This window comes from Haematobia irritans, chromosome 1 (genome assembly GCF_050003625.1).
Source record: "Haematobia irritans isolate KBUSLIRL chromosome 1, ASM5000362v1, whole genome shotgun sequence".
In the NCBI taxonomy this organism is placed as follows: domain Eukaryota; kingdom Metazoa; phylum Arthropoda; class Insecta; order Diptera; family Muscidae; genus Haematobia; species Haematobia irritans.
In genome coordinates, this window is record NC_134397.1 from 114,399,379 (window position 1) to 114,412,017 (window position 12,639).

Consider the following 12,639-nt stretch of genomic DNA (forward strand, 5'->3'; position numbering starts at 1 on the left):
ACTTTTAAGACACAATTCTCTTTTAAATTTGTGTTTTGTGTACTTGCTTCTAGGAAGCAATTTTTCGCTTTTTCAATTTTTTTCTTCATATGCTTTCAATTTCCTTTAAAAACGAGTTAACGACAACTTTATTTTCCAAATTAAGACTCAACTTCCAGTAGAAATTATGCATTGTTTCAAATAAAAAAGTCTTTAAAATAAAGTTTTAAAAAACATGTCCTATATTTGGATGATTTTTTGCTTTGTAGCCAAAAAGACAACAAATTTAAAGACAATTTCATTAAATTTAAAGAATTTTTCTGAATTATTAAAGTCAAGTTGACCTTAGCCCAAACATTTTTTCTTTCATGTTATGATACCTATTTTTAAGTGAAATTACTTAATTATAAGGATAATACGACTTCATTGAAAAGTTTATCGCCTTTTGGACAAGAAAAAAAAAACTTTATATTTGAGAAATGCTTCTTCTATGTTAAGCATTCGTATTTTAAAGACATGAAATCTTTGACCTAGTGACAATATTTTTTTCAGTGTATCTTCGCTTGTTTAAAATTTCGTGTCCCGGAAAAGGAAAATCTTCTTTTAGTGTATATATTCTACATGACAAATACACATATTTCGACGGTGTGTAAACAAACTTAGTGTTAAAGATCTAGCTTGGAACAGCAGGATGCAACTAAAACTTAACATTTTCAATAGTATTTTAATCCAATTGATTTATTTTACTTGAACGTAGTTTCATTAAATATAATTTAGTGAAAACCATAAATGTATATAATTTAGATTTTGTTTTTGGTATGTTTTTTAATGGGCTTTTTTTTTAAATACGAATAAAACGCATATTGAATTATTCCATTCGTTTCATCCAACGTTTCGCTGGGATTATTTCCAGCCTCATCAGTGATTATTTATTTATTGGATCTGGCAACAATATATTATGAAAACACATTAGATCTTATCTAAAATTCTATTATTTTCCATAAAATTTAACTTGCCACCGTGGTGCAATGGTTAGCATGCCCGCCTTGCATACACAAGGTCGTGGGTTCGATTCCTGCTACGACCGAACACAAAAAAAGTGGATTATCCCACCTCAGTAATGCTGGTAACATTTCTGAGGGTTTCAAAACTTCTCTAAGTGGTTTCACTGGAATGTGGAACGCCGTTCGGACTCGGCTATAAAAAGGAGGTCCCTTGTCATTGAGCTTAACATGGAATCGGGCAGCACTCAGTGATAAGAGAGAAGTTCACCACTGTGGTATCACAATGGACTGAATAGTCTAAGTGAGCCTGATACATCGGGCTGTCACATAACCTAACCTAACCTAACCTAACTTGCATTCAATTTTCGTCAATTACTTTTGCAAAAAATACGTCTATTAATACACTGAAAAAAAGCATGCCCGGTTCCAAATATTTTGTCTTTACTTTAAAAATTTTTGTATTGATTCCGAGCCAAAGAAAAGGAGAATACAAGTAAGGATACTTTTAAGGCACAATTCTCTTTTAAATTTAGGTTCTGTGTAATTGCTTCTGGGAAGAAAATTTTAATTTTTCGCTTTTTTAGCTTTTTTTCTTCATATGCCATCAAAGTCCTTTAAAACAAGTTAACGGCAACTTTATTTTCCAAATTAAGACTCCAGTAGAAATTATGCTATGTTTCAAGTAAAAGACGTTTTTAAAATAAAGTGTTGAAAAACATGTCCTATATTTGAACGATTTTTTGTTTAGTAGTCAAGATGCAAAAAGACAACAAATTTAAAAACAATTTCATTAAATTTAAAGATTTTTCTGAATTATTAAAGTCAAGCTGACCTTAGCCCAAACATTTTTTTCTTTCATATTATGATACCCATTTTTAAGAGAAATCACTTAATTATAAGGACAAAAGGACTTCATTGAAAAGTTTATGGACTTTTGGACAAGGAAAAAATCTTTATATTAGAGAAATGCGTATTCTATGCTAAGCAAAATTTGCATTCGTATTTTAAAGACATGAAATCTTTGACCTCACAACAATATTTTTTCAGTGTACGATACTAATATAGCTCGATATAAAAAGGTCGATAAACCAAATTAACTTGCAATTTAGATTAGTTTAACTTAATCTATTCTAAATTAAATAAAAAAACATTGACCTATATGTTGAAGATTTAGGACAAATTTGTTTAAAATAATATTTTCTTTAATAAATGTGTTAATTAAATTAAGGACACGAATCTTTGAAGTTTGTGTCTTTTCGTTGAAGTAGAAAACATTTGAAGTGGGGTAATTTTTCCTTAAAGCTAAGAAAAATATTTTTGATTTTTATAAACTAAGTTTTATTTTGAAGATTTTACCTGATTTTACCTCTTTGCTGTAAAATGTCTTTACTTTATATTAAGAAAATATATTTTCTTAGAGACACCTGTTATAGCGTGGATTTTTAAAATGACATTAATGCGTACGTGAACGACTTTTTTAATATATCGCAAAAAGAGAGAGAGAGAGAACATGAAATGCGACCAATATCTTATTTTAGTATTATAAAGTTTACGTTTAATGCTAGGTTAGGTTAGAGTCCAGAATCCTTAAGGGCGGTCTAAAATCTTTCGACTTTTTTATTTAATTTTATTTTTTTTTTAATTGATTTCAATTAACATGGTTTATTTTAATTTATTTTAATTTAAATAATTTTAAGTTACTATAATTTAATATATCTTTTTATTTAATACAAATGAATTTATTATGATCTGTTTAAACGACATTTAAAAGTCGAATTCTTTTTCATGTTATATTTATGTGTTTTAAAAAAATTACCAAAATCTTGCGATAATTTAACAAAATTGTACTCCACGTTTTGAGAATTCAATAATACGTTGGTAAAAATAAGGAAACTTAAATGACCTGGTATGCTTCTTAGCTACCATATACGAAATGACACCTTCTCATATGTTAATAGAAACAATGGACTAAAGATAAACAAAAAAAAAATAATCGGTGTCAAATCATGACCAGTTCATTTTTACTATCATTAAATTAAATTCATTTAATTATCACTTAAAAATGGATTATGGTTTGAAATTTAATACTAAATAAAAGTAATCCAAACCACATTTAATCATTGCAAAGGAAAATAGTCTATTTGAACTATAGAAACGTACAAACACTTCCGATTTTAAATTATCTTCAAGAAGGAAAAATTTAAAGCACAGTGAGTACATTAATATCGAATTTTATTGATATAATAATAACATACTTCTACACTTAGTGTACTCCAGTTTCATTATTTTTCCAAGTTTGTCCAAGAGTAATAAAAGTTCTAAACTACTTCATGCACATGTGGCACATGTTCCTTATCCACTTCAGAATATAATGACCACCTTAGAGAATACACTGCAAAGTGGACACTTCCTCACATATGGACCAAATGTTTATTTATTCCGGTTATGGTTTACTTTCCTACCTCTTTCGAGTTCGTTTTTTTTATATTTCTATTTTTACCCTGATATTTTTATGTAATGTGTTTATAACTCTATCGCATGATATAAGAAGGCAGAGAGAGGCTAACATGGCTTTTATAACACAATCGTAAACACTTTGCTTTTTACCACCTTCCCCTTTGGAAGAGTCTGTCTATTGGCAGGAATAGCACTTCCTTGTGTTGTTTTTATTAAAAAACAAAAAAACAGTTTCCCTTACAATTAGGCAACATTTTCTGAAAACACTTCATAGCTAAAATATATATTAACTACATTGTAACCGAATGGCCTTAGTTAAGAACACAAACAGCCTAACGAAGGGAGCAAGCAAGGGGCGAAGTGTAGTCCCTTTTGTGGCATAATTTTCTGAATAGCCTTCATTATGAGCGTATGATAACGCAATCTACTGAGAGGAGGGAAAAAAGTTCATTGCCCATTGAAAGCAGCAGGAGCAAAGTGTGCGGCACATAAATGAACAGCAAGTCCCTGGTTGTCCTGGAGAACTAGAGAGAAAAAGTTCCAATATAGTCTAGCACAAAAATATATCCCTTAGGCATGACATGGTTAGTGGAATGACATCTTTATGTGATATTTATGCAAATTATAACAGTTTCAACCATACATTTTAGACATTAAACATTACAGAGAGAGAAAAAACCCTAACATAATGGTAGCCAATGTAAAGAAACCAGCTATTTTTCTCCCTCACACACACAGATAGGCTGATTCTTTTAAATAGATCGACCCACTGATAGTATTGGGGCCAGGGAAAGTATGCATGTATATGACAAAGATAAACTCTAAGATGTTTTATATCTGTGTAGTGTGTTTGTGTGCTTTTGTTTAGAAATTTTCATTAAAATAAAATTTATGCTAGAATATGTAAATTGAGGCACTAAATGAAAAAGAGAAGAGGACTTCCAGTCATTGACACACATTCAAGCATTTTCAACACCATACTCAGAGGAAACTGAGAATCATTTTTTTTATTTCGAAAATATGCTATATTTGAAATTCAATCTTTTTGTAGGTTTTGTTATCCAGTTGTCGGGCCGAAAAAATAAATGTGGTCAAAAATAATTGTATCTATTACTTAGAAATAAAAAAAATAGTTAATTAATATAGCTACTTTTGTAGTTTAGTCAACGCATGGTTTTTAGTTGCGATCAAAACAACAGTAATGATTGAAGAAAAAACCGACAATAACAAAAAACCGAAGGAAAAAATAATTAAATTAACTATCTGTTAATTGATTATGATTTTTATACCTTCACCAGATCATGTGCTTTTAAATGGGTACACCAGAAATATTTACGATTGCAAATTGACCTTGTGCGTTGACTCAAAATAGGGCTCAGACAAAAATACATAGGAGAAATGTAACTTTCCTGTGTATACACTGAAAAAAATATTGTCGTGAGGTCAAAGATTTCATGTCTTTAAAATACGAATGCAAATTTTGCTTAGTATAGAATACGCATTTCTCTAATATAAAGATTTTTTCCTTGTCCAAAACTTTTCAATGCAGTCGTATTGTCCTCATAATTAAGTGATTTGACTTAAAGATTGGTATCATAACATGAAAGAAAAAATGTTTGGGCTAAGGTCAACTTGACTTTAGTAATTCAGAAAAATTCTTTAAAATTAATGAAATTGTCTTTAAATTTCTTGTTTTTGCATCTTGAATACAAAGTAAAAAATCGTTCAAATATAGGACAAGTTTTGCCACACTTTATTTTAAAGACGTTTTTTACTTGAAACACAGCATAATTTCTACTAGAAGTCGAGTCTCAATTTCGAAGATAAAGTTGTCGTTAACTCGTTTTTAAAGGACTTTGATAGCATATGAAGAAAAAAAAGCTGAAAAAACGAAAAATTAAAATTTGCTTCTTATGCTTTGGTCACATTAGGCAAATATTTGACATAAATCAAAAAGAATCCGTCGCCACAGCCAAACCATCTGATGTTTGATATAACATCATGGTAGGATTATTTTTCAAAAACCGTATCCACATATTTGGAAAATGGTTCTGGAAAAATGTTTGACACTCATTTTGGTCAAATATTTGCCTAGTGTGACCATAGCCTTAGAAGCAAGTACACAAATCCCAAATTTAAAAGAGAATTTTGTCTTAAAAGTATCCCTACTTGTAATCTCCGCTTCTTTGGTTCGGAATCAATGCCAAAATTTTTAAAGTAAAGACAAAATCTTTGGAACCGGCCATGCCTTTTTTCAGTGTATAATCAATAGTCATATTTTTAGTCAGCATCCCGTGTAAAAATTGGGGGATCTAATCAAATATGATTAGATCTCAAAATTGGCCCCTTTAGATATAAGTAGATATACCCACATATGATGAAATGGAATTAGATATAAATGTATATAATTTCATATATGACCACATCTAATATCAGATCCACTTATATATAGGTATAGATATAATTATATCTAAGGCCTAGATGGCCAATATTGAGATCTATTTCCATAGTAATTAGATATGATTAGATCTTAACATTTTTCGGATCTACTCATATCTAATTGTGTCAAATTAAATCTCTCAATTTTTACTCGGCATTACATTTGTTTATAGTGCTACAGAAAAAATCAAAATATAATCATAATTAATAAATTAACTACTATTAATTGATTAACATTTGAAAACTTGCACCTGATCATGTGCATCGGAGTTGCCAAGCTAGGGTCTTCCTTCAAATTTGGGGTTTGTTTTTCAATGGTGAGAAAATCAAATCGAATATGACGACTCATCTCGACTCAAATGTAGCTGTCACACGGACGAAAAAGATTGTTTTTCATATGTTTCGTTGTAAAAATTATAAAAATATAAAAATTATGTTTAAGTGCAAGCATATAATATTCATAAACAAGCATAACATGTTTGGGGTATATATGTTAATAAGTTAGAACTTATTATGTTTTCGACATTACATTTTCTGAAATATAATATCTCTGCATGCAACCATATATCAATTTGTAAATTTCGTATAAACATACATATATTTAGAAACGTCAGAGAGAGCGAGTGAGAAAAAAGATAAAGATGGCAACGAAGATAACGAAAGACATGTATAGATATGTAAATCTGTAGTTTAATTAAAAGCAATAAAAGTGTCATGAGCAAATGTTAATGATTATCTATTGACTTATATATTTTATTTATATTTCAGACATTTTCTACAAGCAAACAAATGTTTAGAAACTAGAATACACTATTTGGAGCCTTAAACTTAAGCATTAGAAATCGAAAAGAGAAAAAAAATAAAGGTGAACTCAATCTTTTGTACATATGCTTATGGTGAAATATATATGTTTAGGGTGAAACATAACATGTTTGCACAGTACAAAGTACAGTTTTTTGTTTGAAAAAATTCTGAAAATATATATGCTTGAAGCAGAATATGTTTGGGGGTATATGTTACATACACACAAAAAAATTTCACGAAAAATTTTCCAATTAAAATTTTAATTGAGTTTTAAAAAATATTCAATTAAAAATTTAATTGATTCAACAAATTCTTTAATTGAAACAAAAATCAATCACAAAAATAATAGTATCAATTAATTTTTTAATTGGATCAATTAACTTTTTAATTGACCTTCAATTAATTTTTTAATTGATACTACCATTTCTGTGATTGAAGACATTTCAATTAAAAATTAATTGGATCAATTAATTTCGTGATTGAATCAGAAAAAAATTTTTTGTGTGTAGGCGATATTTTTAGGGTGCCAAAATTTTCAACCGTCCAACCACAATCAATTAGTATTAAGTTGTTATAGCAAGTTTGCAACAAAATTAGCTTAGAAAATTGTAATGAAATGTAGGATTGATTGTAAGAGATTAATTTTATAATGGATAATTGGCCGCCGCCCAATAGACAAAAAAATCGCTTCTCTAACATATGTTCCAAACATATTTTGCAGGAAACACATATATTATTGGATACTGCCGAAACATTAATATGTTTGTTTTATGTGAACATATTATATGTTTGGAGGCATTTTGAGCCCAAAAATATTATATGATTGGAAGAATTTTCCCCAAAGAAGATTGGCGAAAATTTTCACTTCCACGAAATTTTTTAGTTCTTGGCACCTTTTTCTGTAAGTTGGCATTATCGCTCTAAAATGACCCTGTTTTGCCTTTCATTCATTTTTTATGAAGATCCCTTTGTAATTTTTGTATATTTTCCACCGTTTTTTTTTTTTAATTTCTTTTGCCTGAATATTTTGACTTACTCCTCGTACGTTCCGATTTCTTTTCACGAACCAAGAAAAAAATTGTGCCCATAATGCCAAAATGATAAACAAAACACATGTCCACATATACATAAAATGTTGCTCTCAAGGCAAAAACATATACTGTTTTTTTCAAATGTCTATTCTCTTGGTTCCGAATGTCTATTCTCTTTACTGCGAATACTCATTCTAATATTCAAATTAAATAATATTTAGACTTAAGCATATCAAATTTTTGGGCTTATCATAAAACAGTTTTCCGAAACAACATACAAGCGGTTTCACAGAAATTGCTCTCTTTTGATTCTCTCGCTGTGTTATGTTGATATCTTTGGTCAACACTCCCGGTTTCCATCTCTATTGCTTTCTCTATACTCTCTCTCTCTGTCGCTCTCTGAATAAAATATCACAACATATATACGTTTACTCGAAATTTGTAAATGTATATATGTTTGCATTCACTCATGTTATTTTTATGAAACATTCATGCCCCAAATATAATATATTCTAACATATTAACATATGTGTCCCAAACATTTAGTGTTAGTTTAGGAACATTACATGTTTTCACTTAAATATATTGTGTTTAAAACTTGTGCCCGAAACACATTTTTTTTATATCGGAACATATGAAAAACATATTTTTATAACAGTGCATATATAAGATATACTAAACAGATGTCTTCTGGATAATTCGGATTACAGCGATATTCCATCCATGTAAAAAAAAAAAATTTATTATATACTCTAAAAAAGAAATTTTGTGATTGATTTATATTTTAATTAAAAAATTTGTTGAATTAATTAAATTGTTAATTGAATATTTTTGAAAATGAAAGTAAAATTTTAATTGGAAATATTTTGATGAACATTTGTTCTGCATACATACCTCAACTTTCCTTCATACAATGATTTCGATTTTATTGGTTCCTTTTAAACCTGTAAAGAAATAAATGACATTTGATTAAAAGTTTGGAAAAAATATTCAATATTTAAAATTTACCACATTAGAAAAGTTAGTTATTCCATCAAGGGATAACTAAGTTAAGTAAGTTAAGTTAAAGTGACAGAATTGAGTACAGCCTTCGGAGATACCATTTTATAAACAAATGTATCAAGTAGTTTATATGATTTATAGATTATAATTCATTTTAAAGAACATTTTAAAGAACATCAGAACAATTCAATTGCTCTTAGTGGAAACCCAATGGTCTAATCTTTTTTTATATTACGTGAACATTTGATTTTCATGCTTTTAAAAATCTCATCGAAAAAAATCTTCAACGTTTATTTTAAATGGCTACATAATCAAATAATCCACTATTCTAAAATTTACGAATGCACCATTTCTACATAACGCCATCAACACTCTAACCTAACCTAACACTCCAAGAGGAAAACGAAAACTGGTGTGAACTACTTTTATACCTCTCATGTTAATGGAATTTCAAAAGTTTTCTTTAGATAACTATTTAGATTATAAAAATTGGGAATTATACGTTGCAAACTTTTCTAAGAATTAGAGCAATATAAAATATATTCATATCTACGTTATCCGTAATAACTTTTAATACCTCGACTGAAACTCCGAAAAACCTTTAACTTGCACAAATATTGCATTTTCACCAACTCTTCCATATTTTTAAAGCTACGAATACAATCACGTACATATGCATATATCTAATAAATATTTTATGCATGTGTAATTGTAATTGTTATTTGGTTCCAACCATTGCATGATAATCCATTAGAACACACGACACGATAAAAAAAATATTAAATCATTGCAGTCTCAGAATAGCAAACAGGAGGATGCTGTGGGCGAGTCCTTAAAGTCAACAAACTTGCCACCAGAAACGCCCCCATTTATAAATTTGAAAAATTTAATAAAATTGTCAAAATCTCATATGAGTTATTTGTTACACCAACTCTGGCTGTGCTTTGCGTCTACATACATGCAGAAGCGAAATTTTTGGTTACAAAGATTATTACATTTTTGTTCTAGTAGATTTATGAACTCAACATAAAATGTAATAGCAATATGAATTATGTATATTAAGGCGGGTCGCCTGCGAGAAGTAAGTTCATTAGCATGAATGTTTATTATTGTAAATAAAAAAGCAAAGATTATATGAACATGTAGTCAAAAGGTGAGACATTTTAAGGAAACATGTAAATGCTGGGATTCCTTTCACGAAGTTATTTGATAAACTTTTTTTCTTAATTGACATTGCAGAAGTCAATTAAAATTTTAATTGATCCAACTAATTAATAATTTTATTCGATGCAATTAATTCATGTGATTGATTTTTGTTTTGATAAAAATATTAATTCCTAAAATTCCGAAAAGTCAAGTCCAGATTTAATCGAAATTCACGTAGCGTTGTAGAAAACTTGTTCGTAAGCTGAACATAATGCGAGAACGATTGAAAAATGAGCTTGATCTAAAGCCATTGAAGTGGAAGAGCTCACCAATGTTAAAAAAAAAGTTAGAACGGAAGAACCCAAGGAGTTGCTGGGCTTGCACTAAAGTGGTCAGTTACCAAATTCATACCCTACTTCTATATATCGAGCGAAAACATAGTCGAAAGAAAAGCAGTCACTCGAATTCGAATAAATTTGGGTTTCTCTATTTTCGAAAGTTTGTTTATATTTTTTAAAGAAAGCTTTCGATTTGTTTTGTTTTGTTATTGTTGGTTTTGTTCTTTAAGCATTGTTGTTGTTTTTTTTTATTTCAGCTTAAAACCATACATTGACTAAACTACAAGAGTAGCTTAACCAACAGAGGAAAAGAATGTTTGTCAAATTTATTTGGGCAAAGCCCTATAGACTGCAAGATGGTTGGATGGACGCACGTTTCGGAATTACCACATTCCTCATCAGCATCCTCTACTTGCAGCAAAACTATCTACCAATTATCAGAATAAATTCAGGCAGTTTATTAAACCCAACAAAAACCACACTTGAACCCTTCGATATATAACAAACGAGCTATTAGTTTTCTCCAATTAAACGTCACTCCAAAAATATCAGTTTGTGAACAAACAAAATGATCGCATTTACTTGAGATCAGTTGAAAATTTACACCTTCGGTTGGGCACCAGAACTCAATCGCCGACGATGGTAAATGTTTGGGCTCCCACTCGCTCCACTCTTGTATATATCGACCATGGAATCGTGAAACTCCTAAAAACAGTATTGACAGACATTTCAGGCATGCCCATGGACCCGTGTAAATCAAGAATGCCTTAAAAAAGAAGATCATCAAAATTTCCGGATATCAATCCGTTGGAATTTTGCGCATGGGCCATTTTAGAGAGTAAGGTTGGCACTAAAAAAATACTAAAGTATTGATCATCTCAAGACGGCGCTTCGCTAGAAATTGGTCACACTACCGCAGAGGCACTTTCATGCACACTAAAAAATAAAAGTTTACTTGGATCTAGAGATTTTAAACTACTCTTAAAGATTTTGATATTGAATCCAACCATAGATTCGGCTTCTTTTAAATAGAGACTTTTTCAGAAAGCTGTTTAGCCTAGATTTCTACACTCAAAAAAAGTTTACCTGGATCCAATAATTTTGACCTTCCCTTAAGGGTTTTGTATTGATTCCAAGCCAAAGATGCGGCTTCTTTAAAATAAAGACGTTTTTCAGGGACCTATTTGGCATTGAATCTAGGGTCAATAAATTTAAAATTAGGATACAGATCTCATTTATGGAATTTCCATTTCCTTTTTGCGATATATGGTTAGGTTAGCCAGCACGATGTATCAGACTCACTTAGACTATTCAGTCCATTGTGATACCACATTGGTGAACTTCTCTCTTATTATTATATATTGCGATATATGAGTAGAGCTATTTATGTACAAACAAATGCCAAATTAAAATTAATTCCAAAAACTTTAAACCAAATATACAAAATCCTCAATATAAGTTCATAGACCACGACTTTGACAGAGGGTCTCAAATTTCTAAAAGTTGTGTCCTAAATTTAATAAAAAAAATTGTTTGGAGCAAAGATTATAAACTTTCTTTTAATTAATATTTTATTATATTAAAGAAATTTTTCTTTAATATTGTTTACCACGTAAATATTTTTCCAGTGAAGGCTCTAAAGTATTAAAATTAAGATACAGATGCCATTTTTTGATTTTTTTTCGAATTTGGCGATATATCAATGAAGCTATTAAAGTTAAAGTAAATGCCAGTTTAAAAATCAAAATTATGGCAGATGCTTAAAATAAAAAATATTTTATTTTTTGCTTCACAAAAATTTTAAACCAGATATGCATAATACTAAAAATGAGTAATAGGCTAAGTTTGAATCGTTTTTATCTTTAATCCAAAAAATTACTTTACTTCAAAGGAGGGGTGCTAATTTCAAAGATTTGTGTTCTAAATTTAATGAAAGTAATTTTTGAAGCAATTTTCTTTCTATATAAAATTTCATTGTTACAAACTTGCTTTTATTGTATTCGACCTGTATTTATAATTGGAAAAATAAAATATGATTATTTGAAAGAAAGTTGTCCTTAATATTGTGTAATTTGGTTACATAATCTTTCAACAATACAAAAATGTAACGTTTTATATTATTTTTTATATGTTCTGCATTAAGTTTAAATAGAGATATATTTGTTGAAATTATAATAAGGTAGTTTTAGAAAATGTTACATTGTCATACGGATTTACTAATTTTAAATCAAATTAACTACCAGAGGCCAGAGATGTCCTTAAAATTTGAATGCGACTTTTGTTTAATATAGAAGACGCATTTTTCTAATATAAAGGTTTTTTCTAGTCCAAAAGTAGATAAACTTTTCATTAGAATAGTTTTGACCGTATAGTGAAACGATTTGACTTGAAAGAAAATTTCGTTTGACTAAGGTCAACTTGGTTTCATAATTCTGAAAA

At 29.4% G+C, this 12,639-nt stretch overlaps 1 long non-coding RNA gene across 1 annotated transcript in view; it reads right to left on the reverse strand.

Annotated features, from left to right (window-relative positions):
• The window catches only part of LOC142241504 (uncharacterized), a 58,090-nt gene that overhangs the window by 25,741 nt on the left and 19,710 nt on the right, over positions 1-12,639 (reverse strand). The window contains exon 2 of the long non-coding RNA XR_012723660.1: positions 8,609-8,658. This is a non-coding gene — a long non-coding RNA (uncharacterized LOC142241504). The remainder of the gene's footprint in view (positions 1-8,608; positions 8,659-12,639) is intronic.